This window comes from Lycium barbarum, chromosome 1, assembly GCF_019175385.1.
Source record: "Lycium barbarum isolate Lr01 chromosome 1, ASM1917538v2, whole genome shotgun sequence".
NCBI classification, from domain to species: Eukaryota; Viridiplantae; Streptophyta; class Magnoliopsida; order Solanales; family Solanaceae; genus Lycium; species Lycium barbarum.
The window spans coordinates 145,821,519-145,847,736 of NC_083337.1; the positions used below are offsets into that span (position 1 = coordinate 145,821,519).

General features: G+C 38.1%; 1 long non-coding RNA gene across 1 annotated transcript; it reads left to right on the forward strand.

Annotated features, from left to right (window-relative positions):
* Positions 1-7,683: 7,683 nt before the first annotated feature.
* On the forward strand, positions 7,684-9,873 carry LOC132613079 (uncharacterized). The gene is made up of 3 exons (XR_009571944.1): positions 7,684-7,971; positions 8,909-8,959; positions 9,752-9,873. It is a non-coding gene; the product is annotated as an uncharacterized LOC132613079 (long non-coding RNA).
* The last annotated feature ends 16,345 nt before the right edge of the window (positions 9,874-26,218 follow it).

Below are 26,218 nucleotides of genomic sequence, written 5' to 3' on the forward strand. Positions count from 1 at the left end.
TTGCTTTAGTACTATTCAGGGGCGAATCCATAGGTAAAAAATGGGTCACTTGAAAACATGGTCACCCGACTAAACTTGGTATATTATGTATATAATTCTTAAAATATATCTAATATTAACTGAAGGAACACATGGTCAAACTAGACTAAGTGGAGCACTGGTTAAGTGCTGGGTTTAATCCCTTAAGGTTGTGAGATTGAACCCTACTAAAATGCACTTTTGCATCTTTTAAAAAATAATTCTAAGGTGAACTCATCCTCCTAAAATCTTGGATTCGCCTCTGGTACTATTAACTTGTTATTTCACATTACATGCTGTTTTTTTCAGTTACAATTGATAGATTTTTTTTTTTTTGTCAAACATTTGAATAATGTTATGGCATTATATTTATAAATATTATTTTTTGGTTTAACATCCAATCCATGATGTTCTAATAAAAAAAAGTCTGCTTTTAAGTTATCATTAAGTAAAATTAAAATATTATTAATTTGAAAAATAGATATCAATTATTTTTTACGATATTAGTTACAAATACTCCATATGATTATTAATTAATATATTTTCAAGAAACAATGTGTTATTAAATAACTAATTTAATACTATCATTTATAAAGGCACATATTTTTAAATTTTAACTTTAATTTTTTACAATCAAATTTTATTTTTAAATTAAACTAACTGTGTAATTACACTTGTGCAACCAAACAGAGTCCAGAACCAAAATGCCCCCAAAAAACCATTTTGAACCAAAATACCCCAACAAAAAAAATGTTACAAAAGTACCTTTAGCGCAGTATATAGCACTTCACGGAGACGGAGCCGTTAAGTGCTATAGCGCAGTATTTTACTGCGCTATACAAATGTTTCTCTCACCTATAACGCAGTAAAATACTGCGCTATAGGACTTTTTCTCTCACCTATAGCGCAGTAAAATACTGCGCTATATCACCCAACTAAAACCCCGTCGGGTTGCAACACTGGTCCCTCCAGTGGCAAAAATAAATAAATTGAAAAACGCCATTGGAGGCGATACCAAGGTGGTCCCCACACCCAAAAAATGTCGTTTTCTATTATATTTCGTCCGGAAATTTTAGATTCTCGGTATATTCAAATCAAGGAGCAAGATTCTAAGTTTGAATTTTGGGAAAAAGCGGCGTACAACTCGATTAAAATAACTCTACAAAATATCTTCGATTAAGGTTTTCTACTATGAACTTTTGTTATTATTTTGTTATATACATTATATTCTAAGCATGCTTAACATTTAATCCTTGCTATTTTCCAAGATAAAAAAAAATCAATTTTTTTTTGCTCTTGTTCGGACTGGGCAGTGGCTTTTGCCACTGTTTCGATTTTTTTTTGTTTAATTCATTGTTTGTTAAATGTTTATGAATTGTTAATTTGTTAAATGTTTATGAATTTTTAATTTGTTATATGTTTATGAGTTGTTAATTTGTTAATTATTTATGAATTGTTATTTTTTTAATTGATTATTTGTTAAATATTGTTTATGAATTGAAAGAAGTTGATTGGTAATGAATTATTATGTTGTTAACACTTTGTTTGGATGATTGTTATGTATTGTTTTGACATTTATCGTATTGTGTTGTATTGTATTGTATTGTATAGGACCAAAACAGTGGTTACATAAAATAGGACCTTTCGTCGTTACATAACAATAAAATTAAAGTAACAATCAAAGCAAACATTGTATTTAAACTAACAACATAATATAATACAATAGGTAACAACCATCCAAACAAGTTGTAAATGATTATGAAATGTTAATATATATAATTTTAAAAGCCTGAATATATATGTTAAATAAAAAAAGATTCTCTTAAAAAGAATAGTTAAAGTTCTTCTTTTCATAAATACATAAGCTAACGAAAAAAATGTAAAGTTTGTAGGAAAATATGTGGTCGACGAATATACTCTTTTAGTTTAATTTTATCGTAGTTGTGTTGGCTATTTGGTTAACTAAAAATATATCACATATTCAAAATAGAGTTCCAAACAAATATTACTGCTGAATTTCGATTCCCAAACTAATTAACTTAACAAGTCTTTGCCATCACATAATTCAAAAGTAATTGACTTAAAAATCTTTGCCATCACATATGTGTCCTTACTATCACATATTAAATTTACTGCATATCCCATGTTAATTATTCACAAGATATAATACTACATAATTCACATATTCCCTACAAATTATTAATTAGTTAATATAATTTATCTTTCATTTCAAGAATAATGACTAATTTAGTTTGTACAGACCGGACTCTTTCATGGATCCAAATGTTCCCCCTGGGCTCGATATTCCCCCGACGCTCGATGCTCACTCGGGGCCCGATGATCACCCGGGGCCCGATGATAGATCAGTATTGTCTTTGCAAGACAATCACAGGTCAGAGTTATTATGGGCCGGTACTATAGGGATATCTACTAGGCTCCGTCCCCGTAGGCTGCAGAGAGCGTGGCTCTTTTACGCGAGCACCCCCCACACCCCTCGCGTGTTGGAGATATTGTTTCGGGGTGGCATCTACCGTTGCGTGTCCGTTGGTCGGGTACAACATGATTGGGCGCTCATCACGGCCATGGTTGAGCGGTGGAGGCCAGAGACACATACCTTCTATCTTCGCACTGGTGAGGCCACGATTACACTTCAGAATGTGGAGGTCCTCTTTGGATTGCGGGTAGATGGAGAGCCACTATACACTCGGTACGAGCCTCCTCCTGGTCAGACGTAGGTAACAGAGTTGACTAGGCTCACCCACTTCGTGCGTGATGCCGCGGCCCAGATATCGGGACAGAGTCGGGTTCAACTTAGTGCACTCTGCACTTACTTGGAGGGTCTGGATCCGGTTGTGGACGGCACCCCGCAGGACGATGTTGATCGTCATGCCCGTTTGTACCTACTTATTATATTCGGGGGCATCTTGTTCCCGAACTCATCGGGTGCCTTTGTCAGTTTACGTTATTTGGTTTTCGTGGAGCATCTGGACCGCTTGGGAGACTACAGCTGGGGCGGTGCTGTTTTGGCGTATCTTTACAGATGCCTGTGCCGAGCGTCTATTGGTGCTGTCAGAGATGTGTGTGGATTTTTTTGCTCTTCTCCAGGTAATATTTTAAGTGTGCGTTCCTTTAATGTCAACAAACCTCTTGAAAGGACGACTAAAAAATCGTATTTTCTAATATCGCTTACAGTTATGGGTGTGGGAGAGGATGCTCCCTTTTCAGCCTGTACCTAGGCATCACCTCGAGATTGACATGCCTTATGCGAGGAGGTGGACAGCGGGTTTTGACCGGGATGTGGATACGCACCACAGTATTCTTCCATTCCGGGACCAGCTTGATCACATGACGGATGATGCAGTAAAACTATTTAAATTAACATTAATAATTTAATTAAACGTCTTTTCTACTTGGTGATCACTGATTTGTAATTATATGTTATGCAGCTATTTATATGGACGCCGTACGCTGCTATATTAGATGGTTTGCCGCCTTTCTGTAGGGCAGGTCATGGGGTTTGTGTTATATCCCGTATTTTTGTGCGTTGGATTATTCGTAAGCTAATCGACATAAGTCCAAGGACAAGATTATTTTTGAGATATGAGACAAGGACGTTTTAATCCCGATTTTAATAGGTGCACGATTTGCTAATTAATTACTATTAGTATGGTAACATTAGTGAAGATTAGGGATTAATTAACCCTGATTAGATTATTAAGTGGGGATTAATGATTAATTAGCCTAATTAGTGTATCAAGTGGGCCCCACCAAGCATGTTAATTGAAAATCTGATCATGAATCATCACATGCTAAGTGGGGCACGTGTCAACATGGTAGGCAGCATATAAATTCATAAGTGATGACTAACTATTTAGCCATACACCTTATTTCCATCTTCAATCCAATTGAAAGAAAGAAGCATACAGCCATGGCAGCTCACGGCTAAGCTCAAGGTTTTGAAGGAAGAAAAAAATTAATTTCCCTAGAGTTGTTTTAAGCATTTAAAGGAGCAGCAAAGTTAGAATTTAAATTGAAGAAGAAGAAGTGGTGCAATTGGTGCAACTGATTGTAGGATCTGTCCTAACTAATTTGAGGTAAGATTTCTTTTCTTGTAATGTATTTGGAGTTAATGATGTGGTAATGGAGAGATTAATTTGTATTAGGCAAAATTGGAAGTAAGAAAATTGCATGATTACGTTAGTATTGTAAATTGGACTGAATTGGAGTTGTCTTAATTTAATAATGGTGGATTAGGTTTGATTGTTGTTATTGTTATTATTGTTATGGATTGTGTTCTAAAAGTGAAGGAATCTTGATATATAAAATTGTAGTTGTTTATATGGAATGGTTGGGATATGAATTGGATTAGATGTTCATGAGGTTGTGGGTTGTTCTTGTTGTGTTGAAGGGATGAAAATATAGTTGTAAGTACGTATATGTGTTGTTGATATGGCTCATAAATTTGGAAGAAAGAAGTAGATAAGGTATCGTATACGAAGCGTATGTTGGTCTGTTTGGTGTATAATCTTAGATGTTGATGATTTGAGTTGAAAAAGGGATTAAAAGAGGTTATTGGGTTGTTGTCGTTGTTGTTGGTTTTGTTGATTGAGTGGTGGTTGTTAAATATTAGGGGAAATGCTGTCTGTTTCATTTTCGAACCGAATCATCATTGATGTACACGATATACGAAAGCCCTCTAAAGTTGTGTACGTATTCCTATGGTTATAGGTTCGGCATACTAATTGTGGAAAGTTCGTGATTAAGTTGAGTTCCTAGGACGACGTAAGGTATGTAAAGCTATCCTTTCTTTCTTTTTGGCAAGATCTATGTGAGACAAACAGACAACGAATATATAAGCTCCAAAGAAACTCCTATTCTTAGAGACACTAGGATGGCTAATGTTCTTGATTTCCAGAACCTATTTCATTATGTCTTGATACATGTCTATGATTCTTGAAGTTCTATTTGATATAATCCATAGTGACATTCGAGGGGTACTTGACATGACTGTTGTCTTTGATATTCAAGTGTTAGTTCATTCTACTTATTCTATTGAGTCTCAGATAATGATTTAGTTTGCATATGGTTGCTCACTACTCTGCTCGTGCATGCTGTTAATATATCTTTCACCGAGTCCCGGGCCGGGTATGTTTTCGTGCACAGTTTCACTGCATTGTTCACTGAGTCCCTCACTAGAGGGCCGAGTACGGTATATATATATATATATACCGTACTCGGCCCTCTAGTGATATATATATATATATATATATATATATGATGTGATTATGGCACCGAATCCCATGATGGGCCGGGTATGGTATACATGTATACGACTTTATTCACCGAGTCCCATAATGGGCCGGGAATGGTAGATGACATAGCTATGCATGATTTTCATTTCATAAGGCACAAGTACGTTGGCATCTTTGATTGTTATACTTGTCTTCTGTAATCTTTTATTCAGTCATGATCTTCTTTATTGTATTTCATGCTTTATATACTCAGTACATATCTCGTACTGACCCCCTTTCTTTGGGGGATGCGTTTCATGCCCGCAGGTACAGACACTCGGTTTGGTCATCCTCTAGCCTAGGACTTCAGCTCAACTGGTTTGGAGAGCTCCATTGTTCCGGAGCTTAGACTGTTTTGGTACAGATCTTTTGATATAGACTTCTGCATATCCAGGGGTACGGCGGGGCCCTGTCTCGTCATATTTCACTCTTATACTCTTAGAGGTCTGTAGACATATGTGAGTTGTATATAGGTTTTGGTCAGCTGTGTCGATATGGTTTGTTTTGGACCTTCCCGTATATAGTGGTAGCCTTGTCGGCTTGCGTATTGTGTTATGCTTTGGTCAGCTGTGACTCCTCAGGTGACAGGTTTACTATGATATATGGCGTTATGAATCTTTAGTTGCTTTTACAAGTTTTTCAGTCCGTCCTTAGTTTCAGTTTGACTATATCTAACAGGTTCGTATACGAGTGTCCAGCTCGGGCACTTGTCATGGCCCATGGGGTTGGGTCATGACAAAAGTGGTATCAGAGCAGTTCATCCTTGGAGTGTCTACAGACCGTGTCTAGTAGTGTCTTGTTTATCGGTGTGTTGTGCACCACATCTATAAACAGGAAGCTACAGGACATTTAGGATGTTACCTTTCCTTCTTACTCTAGATTGTGCGATAGAGCTATATTATCAAGATAATCCCTTCCTAACAGATTATTATGTTTACATCTATGCCTCCAAAGAAAGCGACAGCTGCCCAGAAGGGCAAATCGGTAGCAGGAGATACTAGCCAGACTCGGAGAGTTACTAGGGCCCGTGCCCAGTCTATGCCCGAGATTGTACTCCAGTCGGCGAGTTCTGCTACACCGCCACCTCCAGAGGAACTTAGAGCAGCAGCAACTCCAGTTCAGGGGGAAGCACCACCGCCAGCTCACAAGGCCCCAGTACCTGAGCCTCCAGCTCCTCAGCCGGGAGCGGAGGATAGGGCCATGAGAGATGCAGTTCAGCTGCTGACCAGATTAGTAGCAGGGCAGGCACGCAAGCATGGAATAGGAGTTGACCATGCGGATAAATCTGATAGTTTGAGGGCTCGTGACTTCTTAAGTTGTAATCCTTCAGAGTTTTTCGGGTCAAAGCCAGAGGATGATCCGCAGGAGTTTATCCGGCAGATGCAGCGTACATTGAGGATAATCAAGGCTTCTGAGACTGAGTCTGTTGAGTTGGCTTCGTATCGGTTGCGGGATGTAGCTGTTAATTGGTATGAGTCTTGGGAGTTGTCCAGGGGCGAGGGTGCTCCTCTAGCAGTATGGGATGAGTTTGTGGAGGCCTTCCTTGGCCACTTCCTGCCTCCAGAGATGAGGCGAGCTAGAGTTGATATATTCTTACATTTTAGGCAGAGTGGCAGGAGCGTTCGAGAGTATAGTCTTGAGTTTGATTCGTTGGCTAGATATGCGCCTACTATTGTACTTGATATGGCTGATAGAGTGCATCGTTATGTGATGGGACTGGATCGTTATTTGATTGATGGCTTTATGGCAGTGGCTCTTCAGCCAGGTATGAATATTGTTCGGGTACAGGCATGTGCACAGGGGGTAGAGGATCGACACAGAAGACGTCAGCCGGATAGAGATTATGATAGAGGCCAGCATAAGAAGGCTAGATCGGCTGGTTATCCTGGTGAGTTTCGAGGCAGGCAGCCTCAGCAGCATAGTAGATATTCTTCCCATCCAGCACGGAGTGCACCCCCACAATTTACAGGTAGGAGATTTGACAGCACAGGGTATTCAGGAGCCGGTTAGAGCTCCAAGGCATCAGGTTCACAGATGAACAGGGGTTCGAGTCAATCGAGGCCACCTTTGCCTCGGTGTTCTCGGTGTGGTAGGCTTCATCTTGGGGAATGCCGTCTTGCTACAGGTGCTTGTTTTTTGTTATATCCCGTATTTTTGAACGTCAGATTATTTGCTGAGGTGGGGCCCACACATCGAGATTTTTTTGGGACATCTGAAAAGTCATATGAATCACATATGTGAAGTTAAACACAACTCAAGAAGGACCCTTGGGCCAAATCAAAGTGGAAGTCCTCCAAACGAATATTTTTAAGAAAACGTTTTCGGGTGATCTGAGGGGTGGCCGAGCATCTTATGGCCCAAGCCCACAAAATTAATAAATTTCCCATGTGATAATTAATATAAAGGATCATTAAATTGTCTTGAAACATTTAGAAGTTTCAAGACAATTGAGAAAGAGAGAAACAAGAGAAAGAAGAGCAAGAATAAGAAGGCCATTTTCGGCCAAGCTCTAGACCAAAAAAAAAAAATAATTTTTTTTTTTCAAAAATCATTTTCTACCAATTAAAGGGTCCTTTACAACTTGGTGTAATTATTTTGGAAGGAAGAACACTTGTTTCTTCAAGTTGACAACTTGGTCAAGTGAAGAAGATTGTAGAAAAAGGTAAGAATTAATCCCTTTTTATTATATTATGAAGGTTGGTTTATGTTGTAGTATGTAGAAATGAGTAGAATTTATGGAAATATGGAAGTTTACAAAGTGGGTGTGCATATATGTAAGTGGACATATATGTATATTGTTGTATAAATAATATGAGTTGAATTTTATGTTGTATTATAGTTGTGGTTATGGTGAAATTTATATTGGAAATGGAAGAAAATGGTTCAAGTTGGCATGGAAAATTATTGGGAATAGTTATAGGAAATTATATGATTTTAATGAAGTTTTTATGTAATTATAGAAGTGGAGTTTTAAATGTGAATTATTATGTTAGTTGGTGAATTTGGAAGGATAATAGTCCATATTGGCATGAAAGATTGGTTGTTAAGTGGTTATGAGAAGTTTTGTGATTTTATGGTAGATTTATGTAATTATGAAAATGAAATTATTAAGGTGCAAATTATGATTATGGTTGATGAAATTGGAAGATGGAAATATGTTATGAATATGTAGATTGAAGATTTGAAGTTTTGGATGGATTATGGTTTTGGTGGAAAGTTTGTATATCTTGTGAATATTTGGTAGAAATGATATGAAATGCTTCCGAATTATATTGTAATGATCTTGATTAGTAATGAATGTAAAAGCATTGAGATTGGTTTGGAAATGTGAAGTTGGAATGAAAACTATTGCATTGTGTTGGAAAGAAGACTAGTTGTGTTATATTGTGTTTTGTAGTCATGGTTGTTGTCATTGTGTTGATAGTTTGGCCGGGTTGAATTCCCGGATTGATATTGATTAAAAAAATTGGCTAAGTTGAATTTTGGGGATGGTGTATTTATAGAGGAGATGTTGCCCAAGTTTTTGTAGACAAGTATTGGTTAAGATTGAAATCTTAAAGCTTTACAATTAACATTTGGTAATTGTGACCAAATTGTAGATTTTGGCGAACTTGAAACTTGATTTTGGAGACGTGTATGAATCGGAAAAGGTATGTAAGGATTCACCCTTCCTTCTATGGCATGTCTTAAACGTAATAAGTTGGATACGAGCCTCGGGGACAACTCTATTCTCCGAAATCCGCACCCAAAGTTTCCCCTTTTCATTCAGTAGAATTGAATTAAATATTGTATGAAATGTTGAAAAATTGCCTAAACATCTAGAACTTGCACAAATAGGACCCGACTACCTTAAAACTCTCACAAGTGACGTCATGAAATGTAACGTATGTAAATCGTGTACGCCACCTCATTTGACCCGAGGTGGGCCCGTTATTCCCGGATTTTCTTAATTGTTTCGTTTATCGAACGATAAGTATATGTACATGTATATGGGGAAGATTGGGAAAGAGAAGGCGCTATAGACGCATAGCCACCTGATCAGTTGGAGTATGGTACATGATATCGTCCCGGACGCGGGATGCCCGGACGCGGGATATATGGTTAAATGGATCGGAGCCGACGCCTCGGCAATATGATATGTTCTATGTTATATATATATGAAAAGAAATGTTGTCCAAGAAAGCAAAGTATTATATGTATATGGATCGGGCTGCACGTGCCGCAGCAATACGTTATAGTATATGCACATATGGATCGAGCTGCACGTTCCGCAGCGCTAAGCATGCATGGTATCCGCCAACGTGCACTTATATGTACAGGCTGTGTTTCTACTTCATGACATGCGCTATATCTCTTTTATGTTATTATTCATGCCTTACATACTCGGTACATTACTCGTACTGACGTCCCTTCTTGTGGACGCTGCGTTTCATGCCGCGCAGGTCAACAGGTAGACAGATTTGACTCTTAGAAGCTCCATCAGCAGTACTGTGGCAGCGCTCCAGTTGTTCCGGAGCCTCAGTTTCTTGGTACTACTTTTGTGTACATATTCGGGCACGGTAGAACCGGTCCTCCTTGTATATGTAGATGTACTTTGTTTAGAGGCTCGTAGACAGATATGTACAGTCAGATGTTTTGTACTTTTGTGGTCCTCGTCGTTGTATAATGTGCTAGCAAAGTTTATAAGTCCATGTCTACAATTATGCCATTAATGTTAGCGTTAAGCAACAGAAAAAAAAAGATACGGTATAGTCTATACGGCCCACCTAGTAGTAAAAGTACGATACAAGATAAGGGGTGCTCGGTACAAGTATCGGGTACCCGTCGCTGCCCCTAGTTGGGTCGTGACATTTTTCTTGCGGTCGTCAGGGCCATATAAAGAGAGAGTGTCCTTATGGAGATGGTACAGGTGGTGTGGCTCAGCCTACTGGGTCGGTTGCTGGTTCATCTTCTTCTATAGCTATGCGCCCTATGGGGCAGGGTATTCAGACACCAGCAGGCCGTGGTAGAGGTCCTGGCCGAGCTTCCAGTTCGAGCGGTCCTTCAAACCGTATATATGCCTTGGTTAGTAAGCAGGATCAAGAGGCGTCACAGAATGTGGTTACAGGTATATTATGGATTTTCTCTCGGGACGTATATGCATTGATAGATCCAGGCTCCACCTTGTCATATATATCTCTCTTTGTTGCTAGTAGAATCGAAATAGAACCAGAGTTGATAGAACCATTTGAGGTAGCTACACCGGTAGGAGATTCTGTCATAGCAAAGCAAGTGTTTAGAGATTGTTCGGTGGTTATATATAGTCGTCATACCACGGCAGATCTGATAGAGTTAGATATGACTGAATTTGATGTTATTATGGGTATGGATTGGTTAGATTCCGTTATGCTAACGTTGATTGTAGGGAAAAGATAGTTCGATTTTAGTTCCCAGGAGAGCCAATCATAGAATGGATAGGGGATGCGGCATCGCCAAGGGGTAAGTTTATTTCATACCTCGCGGCAAGGAAGATGGTTAGAAAAGGTTATATTTATCATCTGGTTCGTGTGCATGACCTAAAAGCAGAGGTACCGACTCTTCAGTTAGTCCCGATAGTTAATGAATTTCCAACTGTATTCCCAGATGAACTTCCAGGTCTTCCTCCTGAACGGGAGATAGAGTTTACTATAGACGTATTGCCAGATACTCAGCCCATATTTATTCCTCCTTATAGAATGGCACCTGCAGAGCTGAAGGAGTTAAATGAGCAACTGAGGGACTTGTTAGAAAAGGGATTCATCAGGCCTAGCACATCACCTTGGAGGGCACCGGTACTATTTGTGAGAAAGAAAGATGGGTTGTTGCGGATGTGTATTGATTATAGGCAGCTGAATAAAGTAACAATAAAGAATAGATATCCCCTCCCCAGGATTGATGATCTATTTGAACAGTTGCAGGGTGCTAAGTGTTTTTCGAAGATAGACTTACGGTCAGGCTATCATCAGGTGCGGGTAAAGGAGGCAGATATTCTGAAGACTGCATTCAGGACCCGATACAGGCATTATGAGTTTAGAGTGATGTCTTTTGGGCTAACCAATGCTCCAGCAGTATTTATGGATTTGATGAACCGAGTGTTCAAACCATTCCTAGATATGTTCGTGATTGTATTTATCGATGATATTCTGGTCTATTCACGTTTAGAAGGGGAGCATGCAGATCATTTGAGGACGGTACTTAGGGTGCTCCAGCACCAGAAGTTGTATGCTAAGTTTTCTAAATGCGAATTCTGGTTGACTTCAGTAATATTCTTGGGGCATATTATTGGAGCTGATGGTATTCGGATAGATACACAGAAGATTGAGGCTGTAAAGACTTGGCCTAGATCTACGACACCTACTGAGGTACGCAGTTTTCTAGGGCTAGCAGGATATTATAGGAGATTCGTAGAAAAGTTTGCCTCGATTTCAATGCCTTTAACGAGGCTAATTCAGAAGGCAGCTAAGTTCCAGTGGACTGATGCTTGTGAGCAAAGTTTCCAGTTGCTGAAAGACAAGCTGACTACTGTTGACACCCAATTTTGTCCCGCCTCTCCTCCGAAATACCTATTTGCGCTTCTAATATTTTGAAAAAATAATAATAATAAAATAATATATATTATTTTACTATAATTACTAGCCTCTTATCAATACCGACGTTTCATTATTCTATTACAGTTACTAGCCATTATTATTATTATTATTATTATTATTATTATTATTATTATTATTATTATTTATTATTATTATTATTATTATTATTATTATTATTATTATGTTACCAATATTATTATAATTCACAATTTTTATCATTTCGGTATTTTACCAGCTTACGCACACGCATAGCATTTATCTTTGCATAATTAAATAATAGTGTTTATTTACTGTGGATTTTAGAAATATTATTGCACGGCTATTACAACGCCATTTTTTATCTGAGCACTAATAATTGCATATTTTATGTTACGTAATATTTTAACGCAAGTTATTTAAGTAGGTCTTTATTTAAACGCAGTAGCCCAATCAACCCATACTATTTTCGGACCAATTCATAAATCAGTCCACATTTTAATTTACCAGCCCAATTTAATTCATCCTAGCCCAAATAATTAACCAACACTTCGGACCAGCCCATTCATTTAATACCCAGCCCAAAAATTGATCCAGCCCATTACCCACGTTACCCAACCCGGTCCAACCCCATTTCCTTATTCTTTTACCCTAAAACCCTTTCCTTCTCTTTCTTTCCCCTTCACCCTCATCGCCGCCTCCTTCGCCTCTCTCTCTCTCCTTCCCTTTCTTCCCTCTCCTCTGCTTCCCCCCACTCGTTCCTGTTCCCCACCACCGCCGCCCACACCCGCTCCCACTTCTCTCTGTTCCCCACTTTCCCTTGTCTCCCCCCGCTCCTCTCTCTCTTTTCGTCACAAGAAACCCTAAATCGCTTTATAAATATCCATCTCCAAATCAGTTGAGAGGGGGATTTTTCGGGTTCACGAAGTTACCTCAAGAAGTAAAGGATTTTTGGTGAAACCCCCTAAGAATCAAAGCTTTAGAAACGGAGAAATCCCCTGGAAATAGAGCTCTCTCAGTCATCCGAAACCCCCCTAAAAATAACAAATTTGCAGTGGTTGTGCTAATTTGAAAACATCGAGTCCAAAATATTAGAATATTTGTTTCCTGTTTTTTGTGTTCTTTGTTTGTTGTTGTGAATTCGAGCATCGCAAACTCTGGCTCAATAGTCTTCGAGGTAGATATCGAAACCTTCGCCTCATTTCGCTGCACCCGAATAAGGTAATTCTCTATTTTTTTTTATTTTCGCATTCGCTGTTGCTTTGTGTTATTTTGGTTGTTATTCTGGGATTAGAATATTTTAGTTTAGTTAAGCGAATTTTGTTAGACAAACAAGTTGGTTTGCAGGTTTTCTGTGTTGATCTGTTTGTATGGTTAAGTATGACAATTTGGTTTAGTTTGGCTTAAGTATGTGAGCAACTTTTCTTTGGTCAATTAATTTTGGTCTCATAGCTCAGTAGGTGTTGATGTATTCATTCAAGATTGTCGTCTCAGTTGGCTTGTGTTCTGTTTAGCTTAATTTAGTAGCGTTACACATATTCCTATTTTAATTAGTTTAGTTTCGTTTTAGTAGTGAAAATGTTTAAATATTCATGTTCAATGTGGGTTAGTTTCCAGTCTAAGTAGTAGCAGAACCTATCTGTTCATGCCTTAATTCAGTTTCAGCTAATTTTAGTTTTATTAGCATGTTTGTGTCTGTATGTAGTTCATGTGAGTATATTGAATGTTCATGCCTCTGTATAATTGAACCCTTATGCAGTATTGTATTTCTGTTCTCCTTTAACTTTGTTGAGCATATGAAGCCATGAGTTTAGAAAACTAAATCGTTTTATTTTTTCCTCTGCTTGTTCCCTAATTAGAATCAGAAAAAATATGATTGTGTGTTTTTTTTTTTTGTTTGGTCTCAACATATGCTGCCTATTTGTCTATTTTAGAAAAAATAGAAGAAGGGTTAAGTGTGCTAATATCCAAATGTTAGAGTCTTTACTTGAATAGAAAATATGGGTTTGTTAGATGCTTTTTATTTAGTAATGAAAATGTTGATTTTGATAGGTAACTGTGGAATAATATACTCTCTTGTTTTATAGATTTCCCATTAAAATTTAAATTAACTGGATAAATTTGAAGTACTTTCTCAACGGGAATATATGTTTTCATTAAGTTTATTGCCTCCTTGGTTATTTGAAACAAAGGTGTTAATTAATAAGCCACATGCTAACATGAACATGATTAAGACTTTAAGCAATTGTTCCTTTTTTTAAAAAACCTTAATCAGTCACTAGATTTAATTACTTCTTAACTGAACACTCTTGTCTTCATTCTCTTTCAATTGTGTCCTCTAGGTACTGTATGGATAAGAGTGTATTGTTGTGTTTTCTCCCTGATTAGAACGGTTATGAGGTTCCATCACTTCTTCTACACTGAATATGGAAAAGATAAAAGCTTGTCTACAGTGAGATATGATTTGTTTTATAGTAAATATCCATGACAGTGATTTGTGTGTTTTTTTGTAATTTTTGAATCAGATTACTTCCTTTTTACTGGAATTACCTATCCATGTTAAAATAGGAACTCATTTCCAATGCTGCATTTTCCTTTCAACTCTGTCTTGGATATCGGTTGGATGCATTTTTATTTTATTTTCAAATTCGGTATATCCCAGCATTTTTGATTGAATTCAGGAAGGATTAAGGAAGTACCTCAAAGATAAAATCATGTCTTTTGTCTAGGTTTCCTTCTACACTATGTTGATGTAATCTTATCATGTTTAGCCATTTTTTATTATGCTTTCAATCAGTTCTTCTATGGATCTTTCCATTATCTTTTCCTTCTCAAAGAACTCCCTGTCTATTCAGATGGCTTTAATTTAATTAGATTAATCCATATAGAGCATGGGGTTTAATTTTCTTATGAAGAGCTCTGTATGATTTGATGGTGTGCTATTTGTATAAGAATGAATAATATCTCTGGAGCATAAGCAAAGAGCTTAAAGGATTTCCTTGTTTTCATGGAAATGTTGGTCTGAATAGGAGTTAACCTTGGTTTCTTGCTAAGTAGTTTAACTACTCAAGTTTACAGCAGTCGTTTATTGAAGCATAACACTTTCTTCCTCCCAAACTATATTTGAATGCTAATATGTTTCCTTGGTTCTGATCTTTGTCGTTAGCGCATTATCATGTGAGCTTTGGGACTCTAATGAATAAAGGTGACCTTGCATGAATTAGCCGTAAAAAAAAACAGTAATACGTTTGAGAGTCTTAAGGCAATTGTGCTATGCTTCCTTTCATTTAAATTGATTTGAGCCCATCTGAGAACTAAAAGAGCTGATACATCTAATGTATACTTGACTGTTGTTGTGTGCCTCCTACATGAAATTGTGAGCTTCTGTTCGCTACTGCTGTTGGGCATAATCTTTGCCTTAGCATATTTTTGTCTGCGTGACTGCTGTATGGTTGGATATAGTGAATATACTTAGTCCATATTATGTGAATCTTCATGGGGGCGAAACATGTGTTGGCAGATCCCTAATACAGTCCATTGCCAATACAATGTTTAAATTTGTGCATTGTTGCGAGCATACTTCATTCGAAGTATGTATATAAGTATGCTTAAATATACCTAGTATATATTGTCTACTGGGCTATTTTCAGTTTGTATTTCTTTTGTTTAACCTTATTGATTGTATACTAATCTTTTACTTTCATTTTTTGCATGAACTCCGCCTACGAGTCCAAGGGATTCGTCTCCTTTCCCACATTCGGGGTTGGGCTAAAAGCCCAACATAATATTCTCGGGTCATTTTCCCATCAGGCCTATCCGCAGCAAAGAAAACAAAAAATATTTGGGCCTTGGCCCGTACAACAGCAAATAGGTCCAGCAGTTCCCAAATGGGCTGGCCCATTCGATATTTTTTTTACCTCTTTTATTTTATTTTGTGCATTTAACTTGTGTTATGTAACTAATCCTTTATCCCGCTCTATTTTCTTAAATTAGCTGAACTTTAGTGTATTAGTGGGCTTAGTTTAGTAATGGGTAATTTAGTTTAAGAAAGACTAACAATTCATCCCATTAGTTTATTTCTCTTCTTTTTCATGCTAAATGTCTAATAATTTTCATTTGAGAATGATTGATTTGCAAAATGGCATGACTATATATTTTAAGTAAAAGGAATCATACTTTCATCATAAACGTTTCCAAACGTCACTAATACGTAAATATAAACTCAAGTATATTCATAAATAACTCTTCAAGTTCGAATCAATCATGCATTTAATTAAACATATCACATTATCTTATTCAAAGTTCAAATTTGCGAAGTCTTATATTAAAACTATTACTCATATGCAAATTATCTTTTACAAGTTTTTTTTTTTTTTTTTATATTTTGAAATAGTATTAGCATTTAAAATCATATCAACATATCTTTAAGTGTTATTTAGCATTTCAAATCTTCTTTTGCTAAGCGGCATTTGAAATTTCCTTTCTATATAAATTATCATATTTTCTATCAGTCTTATTCTAGCTAATATTTCTCATTTAAAGCCTTAGTAATATTTATAAGTATTATTTTAAATAGTATTATTACATTTTTTTTCTTTTAAGATCTTAGCAATAATTTATAAATTATTCTCTTAATATTATATTTGCGCTTAGTCTATATTAATTAACCTAAGTTTGGCCGGATAACCGTAGTTAACGGATTCTAAAGGATGCCTAACACCTTCCCTTTAGGATAATATAGAGCCCTTACCTGGAATCACATTGGTTGAGCAGACTATTAACGGAGGTTTAGTTTTAACTTTACCTTAGTTAACATCTAGGTGTCCTAATTCACCGTTAAATTAATTAGGTGGCGACTCCTTAAATAAAATAAATAGGAATCACCAATACGTCATACTTCCTAATTTTGACCCGGGTTAAAATGGGGTGTGACAGCTTGGCGACTCCGCTGGGGACTTTAGGTTCTTAACCATAACAACTTAGGTTAATAGTTAATTTGTTGGATATTTTGTTTGATTTTCTTTTTTTGCCTTTATTATTGCTTTTTCCTTATATGCTTTTGGTTGTTTTTATTTTATTCCTTATGTAAATTTTCTATGTAATATGTATGTTATTGCTTTCCTTAAATTGGCATTCCGCTCATATTTCTTCTACTCCTGGAAAACTCACACATATTCACACACTTAAAGCGGTTTCGCAGTTTGCGCCCGTGCACTACTAAATTACCCCTTTAGTTGGATTGGCCTTGTGTCATAGGAAAACTATTCTTAGTCTACCTAGGTAGAGCGAAAACCAAAACCTTGTAAGGACATGCATCATTTTAAACCTAGGAGGCTTAATACCCTTGGAGTATTAAGTTCATTAGTCAACCTTACCAAATGTCCAAATGAGTCTATGACTCTAAGTGACACTATTCACTATTTATGTGCATTATTTGAAGGACAAATATGTGGATTATGTGGACCTAATACTCTATAGATAAATATTTCAAGGAAACTAACCTTTTGTTGCAGGTTGTTGTGGAGCATCCAAAATTAATGCCGGAGGTTTGAAGACAACTAAAGAAATTAGTGGAGATGAAGTGTTAGATATCTTAGATTAACTTTGATTTGTATTATTAAACTGGCATGTAATAAATTTTTATTATTCTCGTAAATCAGTTTTAGGAAGAGTTGTGGGATGATACATAAAAGACATGTTTGTCCTTCAAATATTCGTTAGGCCTACCTCTGGCATAAAGGGGTCCCTTGCATTATAAAACGAGATATATTATGTGTTTATATGCAATAATATGTCCTTACAGTATACTGACTCATTTTTTTTTTCTTGTTTTATCTTTTTTCTTTTTAAAATTTATTTTTCAAAATAAAAAGGTTGACTTGTGCTAAAGGGGAACTGGCGGAGCATCCATATTTCACACGGTCTAGAGCCAAAAAATCAGACTCTGACTCATCACTAATCATCTGGTTAACTAAAAAGACTCGTTCTAAAATGGAGCAAAGTTTGATCAATGCAACCACTTCATCTGAGTCATCTCTTAGTTTGCCGATCACGAGTGATCCCACATCTTCTAATCAACCAGAAACACATTTGGAGATCATTGCTCGTTTGGAGCGACGAGTTGCTGAATTAAGTCACATGGTACTTCACAACCGGTCATTTTCTCAAACGCCACCACATATGACTCCATCTCATGGGGTTCGTCAGACTTTGCCTATGCCACCTCCATTCCCAAATTTGGACGAATTTAACCAAGCAAATTATTTTACCACCTCTCAGCCGGTTCGTTCCGAACCCCTCACTCAAAATGCTCCCCTTTTATTTACAGCCACCTCTTCAAAAACTCAGTTCATACCGCCGGCACATGATGTTACCAATACACATCAAGTTCCGCCAGTATATTCTTATACCACAGCTCCACCCATGACACAAATCCAGGGACAATGTCGCACAGATGTTGATCATTATGTCGAAGTTGAAAATGAGGCACGGTCAATTAATGATGAAATGATAAATAGAAAGCTCAAAAGTTTGGAGGATGCCATGAGAAGTTTGCGTGGACTTGGTAGTAACCAAAGCGTGAGATATGAAGAATTATGTGCATTTCCTGAGGTAGAATTGCCACCAGGTTACAAGATTCCAAAATTTGAGAAGTTTGATGGGTCGGGGAACCCTTTCTTCCATTTGAAGGTCTATTGTGAAAAGTTGATTGGTGTGGGGAAGAATGAAGGGATAAGAGTCAAACTATTCAATCAGAGTTTGAGTGGAAAAGCCTTGGAGTGGTATTCTAAGCAAGATACAACCAAATGGCGTACTTGGGATGATTTGGCAAATGCTTTTGTGGATCACTACAAGTTTCATGTTGAGATCGCTCCTGACAGAATCTCAATTACAAAGTTGAAGAAGAAGTTCACCGAATCATTTCGAGAATATGCTATACGGTGGAGGGAAGAAGCATCTAGAGTACACCCACCCATGGAGGAGACAGAAATGGTTACTTTCTTCATTCAAGCACTAGAATCGGAATACTATGAACGTTTGGTGACAATGGGCGGAAAAACTTTTGCAGAGGTGATCAAAGCCGGGGACATGATCGAAGATGGCATTAAGACAGGGAGAATAACAAGTCTTGCGGCTTTACAGTCTACTAGTAGGGCCATACAAACTAGTACTCTCGGAAACGGAAAGAAAAAAGAAAAAGAAGCAGCATCGGTAATGGCTTTGGGAAACACATCATACCACCATCAACGACCCCCGCGATACCAGCCTAACGCTCACCACTCACAATATTTCCAATATTCTCCACATCCCTACGACCAAGCTTTGTCATCTTACCAACCTCAATCACCACAAATATCCTACCCTGTTTACAACACACAACCAGCATATCGAGCTCCACGACCACCAACATATCCAGCTCCACCATCACAAACTCATCATCCAAACAATGCATCTGCACCTCGCCCAAATAAACCGTTTCGCAATTTCACACCATTAGGAGAGCCACTGAGCGTTGTTTTTGAAAGGCTGCAAGCTTCAGGCCTAGTATATCCTGTGGAAGGTAGAATTCCAGATCCATTACCCAGAAGCTTTGATCCCACTAAAACATGTGCATATCATTCGGGGGTAAAAGGCCATTCCACTGATCGTTGTTACGCATTGAAGCATAAGGTTGAGGATCTAATTGAAGCAAAACAGATCACGGTCAAACCACCAACACCAAATGTGATTAACAATCCACTCCCAACCCATGATGGGGCCACGATAAATATGATTGGAACAGATGAAAATGTTGATGACCCAGTCGAATTTATAATGCCTGTGGATCGTGTGGAAGATCATGATCTTGTAGCCGTTGCTTCTCCGGCTGTAGTGATAAGGGGTTGTGTGCCTATCGAGATATTAGGAGCTTCATCAACGCCTGTGGAAGTAGTTCAAGCACCAAATCAGTTACCAGTGCTCGATACAAAAGCCGTACCATGGAATTATCAACAAACTGTGATGGAATGTCGAGGAAAGGACGCGATCACTGACAAGGTTAAGACATCAGGAATGACAAGGTCTGGAAGATGCTATTCTCCAGAAGAGCTAGTTAGATTGGGGCAAGTTAAGGAAACCAACGTACCTCCCAAAAGGGTCGTGACTGAATTCGAAGCAGAAGAATTTCTGAGGAAAATTAAAGCTAGTGAGTACTCGGTCGTGGATCAGTTGAAAAAGACCAATGCTCAAATTCCTATTCTCTCTTTGCTTTTGAGTTCGGATATGCACATAAATGCACTGTTGAAGATCTTGAATGAAGCATATGTCCCAAGCGAAACAACTAGTGAGGCGTTAGCTGGGATGATTGAGCGCGTACTTGATAGCCATCGAATCAGTTTCGATAATGAAGAACTGCCGCCAGAAGGATGCATGCATAACAAAGCGCTCTATATAACTGTCAAGTGTCGTAACATGTTTGTGGCTAAAGTATTGATTGATGGGGGTTCTGGACTTAACATCTGTCCATTAACAAGTCTGAAGAAGATCGGATATAATGTTAGTGAGCTCAAGACAAGTGATGTGAATATTCGAGCATTTGATGGGGCTCAAAGGCGCCCTATTGGAGAAATAGAGTTGAAAGTGTTGATTGGTCCTGTTGAATTCATTATGAATTTTCAAGTACTGGATATTTCCACGACATACAACATGCTGTTAGGAAGACCGTGGATACATCTGGCTGGGGCTATACCATCTACTTTGCACCAAACTGTCAAATTCGAGTGGGATCAGCAACAAATATGTATACATGGAGAAGGGGATACGTCTTTCTATCGAGAGCAATCCATCCCATTCATTGAGGCAGAAGGAGGGTTCGACGGAGCAGCTTACCACGCTTGGGAGGTTGTGAATGTCACTAAAGTGGGTGAAGTCTGTCAAACTCAAGAGTTTAAAAGGTCATGCGCCGCGATTATGGTTGCAAAAGAAATGCTGAGAAATGGGTACCAACCTGGATTTGGGCTAGGGAAGACATTAAATGGGCGGGTTGAGCCAGTCGTTCTCCCTACGCAACAGTTTACATTCGGTTTGGGATATGAGCCAACTGAGGAAGAAGTGAAGAAAGCACGAAAGAATAAAAAGAAAGAGGTTCCATTGCCAAAACCTATTCCTACCATTGATCAAACTTTCTCAAAACCTTCAGATCTAATTATTGAGGTTGCCTATGATGATATCGTGGAGGGAATCAAGAACCTGTTCGTGGAAGATGAAGATGATCATGCTGTGATAATCAAAGACTTTGCTGAAATATTGACTTTATAGGCTGTTGAGCCAGGACCTGAGTTGCAGAATTGGACTTCTATCTTAGCCCCAGCCCGCCGGGAGTTTCAGTAATTTAAGTTTAAATTTCCTTTGTAATAGGCCGGAGGCATCAACTAGAACATTTAGTTCCTTTTGTCATGCTGCCTCTATGTTTTGTTACGGCCTTTTTGAATTCAGAGTTTGTCATTTTTGTTTTGTAACGAACTACGTTTGGCCTGACTTCCTGTTGGATACGTAGGCAGCCCACATCGGGTTCGGCCACTCTTTTAAAATCATTTCAGTATCTTTGTTTATGTTTGGAACTACGTTTGGCCTGACTTCCTGTTGGATACGTAGGCAACCCACATCGGGTTCGGTCACTTTTTTAAAAATATTTCAGTGTTTTTGTTGTATGGGTGGAACTACGTGTGGCCTGATTTCCTTTTGGATACGTAGGCAACCCACATAGGGCTCGGCCCCCCTTTTTTATCAAAAAAAAAACAAACTCAAAAGTCTTTATTTTTATCACGAACTACGTCTGGCCTGATTCCTTTGGGATACGTAGGCAACCCGAGGCGGGTTCGGCCCTTCTATTTTAAAATTTTAATATCTTCGGTTTGTTCAAACATTTTGGTTCCTATAAAATACATAAGGATTTTTTTTTTTTTTTTTTTTTTTTTTTTTTTTTTACCGTTTAAATTCATGTGTCTTAGTATCTTGAAACTGGGACAAATTTTTGAAATCGGTCAAATCGCTTTCAAAAATTTTCGTTACAACTTTCTCACTTTCGATTGTTTAGAATCAAGTACCTCCAAGACTTGAAACAGGGACAAAATTTTGAAGTCGGTCAAATCACTTTAAAAAAAAAAAAAAAAAAAAACTTTCATTATAAGTTCTTACCGTCCAGAATCAAGCATCTCCAGGATTGAAACTGGGACAAATTTTTAAAAGTAGCATAAAAATGGTCTTAAACGTTTAACGATGTTAAATAAAAAGTCCACCAATATATTTCTGGGAATGTGGATAAAGTCAAAATCGAGTCTCCACAATCATTTTATCTATTAGAGTCACTAAGTATTTCCTTTCGAAGTCACCCAAAACTCATTACTTTTATTTTTTCAAAATACACTTTGTATAACTGAAACTCCCCGGCAAAGCAAAACATGTGATGAAAATTGAAGAACGAGGGACGCGACCGAGTCAAAAATCAATTCAAGGGCCAAGTTCCCCGACATGCACAAGTCAATCAATTGTTTTTTAAACTCACAATTTTTCTTTGATGAGACAGGTTTAATCAATATGAATGTGGTTCGTATTTGGCTCCTCTTAGAATTTTAATTATGGACACGATCAAAGAGTTGGCCTTCTTCAAAAGACAAATATTCTTCAACATGGATGCAAAGGTAGCTCACGCTAAACGGTGGTCGTCATGCCACTCGTCACGAAATTTCGATTGCAACAGTGGACACAAGTTCATCTTCTCAACCAAGGGTTGTGAGCATAACTCTTTCAAACCCAGCTATTTACATATTCTTATCACTAACAGTTGTTTTAGCTCGTGGCATTTCTCAATGGATCAAGTACATATAATCGTGGATTTAACCTTCTCCAAAGTGGATACTGACATTGGTCATATGTTATTGGTTTGAATTCCTCAATTTTGCTATCACTTTATACATATTTATTTATTTCAAGTCGCTAACAAAGTTCTTTTAGAATGTGGTATTTTAATAAGGTAACAAGATCGAAATTTTGCGTCGTATATTAAATTGTGGGGATAATTATAGATTTAACTTCCGTCACAACGAGACGTGGACTAGGATGTGGACATAAATGTGGATTCATATGAACATTGTGGACGTGGAAGTGGATTTATTTTCAAAGTGGAGGTGAATTTTTTTTTTCTTGCATAGTGGAAAGTGGATGTGGATTTATTTTTCGAAAGTGGAAGTGGATTTATTTTTGGTACCGTATAATACGGACGTGGAAGTAGATTTATATTTGTACATTATAAAAAAAAAAAATGTGGAAGGGGATGGGGATTCATATGAACATTGTGGACGTAGAAGTGGATTTATTTTTGAAGTTTGTGAAAGTGGAGGTGGATTTATTTTCTTATACTGTGGAAGTGGATGTGGATTTACATTTTTGTACCGTGAAATGCGGACGTGGATTTATATTTTTTGCACTGTGGAAGTGGACGTGGATTTATTTTTCTGCACTGTGGAAGTGGATGTGGATTTACATTTTTGTACCGTGAAATGCGGACGTGGATTTATATTTTTGAACTGTGGAAGTGGACGTGGATTTATTTTCTGCACTGTGGAAGTGGATGTGGATTTACATTTTTGTACCGTGGAAGTGGACGTGGATTTATATTTCAGTTCAGGCACCCACCTCCGAATGCGGGTATTTTATATTTCAGTTCAGGCACCCACCTCCGAATGCGGGTATTTTATATTTCAGTTCAGGCACCCACCTCCGAATGCGGGTATTTTATATTTCAGTTCAGGCACCCACCTCCGAATGCGGGTATTTTATATTTCAGTTCAGGCACCCACCTCCGAATGCGGGTATTTTATATTTCAGTTCGGGCGCCCACCTCCGAATGCGGGTATTTTATATATCAGTTCAGGCACCCACCTCCGAATGCGGGTATTTTATATATCAGTTCAGGCGCCCACCTCCGAATGCGGGTATTTTATATTTCAGTTCAGGCGCCCACCTCCGAATGCGGGTATTTTATATTTCAGTTCAGGCGCCCACCTCCGAATGCGGGTATCTTATATTTCAGTCCAGGCGCCCACCTCCGAATGCGGGTATTTTATATTTCAGTTCAGGCGCCCACCTCCGAATGCGGGTATTTTATATTTCAGTTCAGGCACCCATCTCCGAATGCGGGTATCTTATATTTCAGTTCAGGCACCCACCTCCGAATGCGGGTATCTTATATTTCAGTTCAGGCGCCCACCTCCGAATGCGGGTATCTTATATTTCAGTTCAGGCGCTCACCTCCGAATGCGGGTATCTTATATTTCAGTTCAGGCGCCCACCTCCGAATGCGGGTATCTTATATTTCAGTTCAGGCGCCCACCTCCGAATGCGGGTATTTTATATTTCAGTTCAGGCGCCCACCTCCGAATGCGGGTATTTTATATTTCAGTTCAGGCGACCACCTCCGAATGCGGGTATCTTACATTTCAGTTCAGGCGCCCACCTCCGAATGCGGGTATTTTATATTTCAGTTCAGGCACCCACCTCCGAATGCGGCTGATGGCTTTTGACAATATCGAAGTTGGCATCACACATCAACTCGTGGAACTATTTCTTCGGCAGCGAACTGGGGCAATTTGTCGGGAAGGATAATCAGACTTCCCGACACGGGTCAAGGATCTACCTCGAACACTCGTCTCTAATCACAAGTATTCTTTTGCATTCCAGCAATTGAATTCTCAAGTTTCTATCATAATACCCAGTGTTATCATAATTCAACACTGGGACAATATTTTGCAAGATTTGCGCCAATCGGGGTTCAGGTGTCGTATTTGTCCCAGAACTACGCTCGACCTGATTCTCGTGTAGCCCGAGATATGTAGGCAACTCAGAGGTCGGAGTTCGGTCATAATCCTCTCAAGTTTCCTTTAGCCGGGACAAAATAGGCTATTGAGTCAACGTCTTTTCCCGACAACTCTTTTCATCATTACCGGGCAAAGAGGGACAAGTTGTTGACACCCAATTTTGTCCCGCCTCTCCTCCGAAATACCTATTTGCGCTTCTAATATTTTGAAAAAATAATAATAATAAAATAATATATATTATTTTACTATAATTACTAGACTCTTATCAATACCGACGTTTCATTATTCTATTACAGTTACTAGCCATTATTATTATTATTATTATTATTATTATTATTTATTATTATTATTATTATTATTATTATTATTATCATCATTATTATTATTATTATTATTATTATTATGTTACCAATATTATTATAATTCACAATTTTTATCATTTCGGTATTTTACCAGCTTACGCACACGCATCGCATTTATCTTTGCATAATTAAATAATAGTGTTTATTTACTGTGGATTTTCGAAATATTATTGCACGGCTATTACAACGCCATTTTTTATCTGAGCACTAATAATTGCATATTTTATGTTACGTAATATTTTAACGCAAGTTATTTAAGTAGGTCTTTATTTAAACGCAGTAGCCCAATCAACCCATACTATTTTCGGACCAATTCATAAATCAGTCCACATTTTAATTTACCAGCCCAATTTAATTCATCCTAGCCCAAATAATTAACCAACACTTCGGACCAGCCCATTCATTTAATACCCAGCCCAAAAATTGATCCAGCCCATTACCCACGTTACCCGACCCGGTCCAACCCCATTTCCTTATTCTTTTACCCTAAAACCCTTTCCTTCTCTTTCTTTCCCCTTCACCCTCATCGCCGCCTCCTTCGCCTCTCTCTCTCTCCTTCCCTTTCTTCCCTCTCCTCCGCTCCCCCCCACTCGTTCCTGTTCCCCACCACCGCCGCCCACACCCGCTCCCACTTCTCTCTGTTCCCCACTTTCCCTTGTCTCCCCCCGCTCCTCTCTCTCTTTTCGTCACAAGAAACCCTAAATCGCTTTATAAATATCCATCTCCAAATCAGTTGAGAGGGGGATTTTTCGGGTTCACGAAGTTACCTCAAGAAGTAAAGGATTTTTGGTGAAACCCCCTAAGAATCAAAGCTTTAGAAACGGAGAAATCCCCTGGAAATAGAGCTCTCTGAGTCATCCGAAACCCCCCTAAAAATAACAAATTTGCAGTGGTTGTGCTAATTTGAAAACATCGAGTCCAAAATATTAGAATATTTGTTTCCTGTTTTTTGTCTTCTTTGTTTGTTGTTGTGAATTCGAGCATCGCAAACTCTGGCTCAATAGTCTTCGAGGTAGATATCGAAACCTTCGCCTCATTTCGCTGCACCCGAAGAAGGTAATTCTCTATTTTTTTTTATTTTCGCATTCGCTGTTGCTTTGTGTTATTTT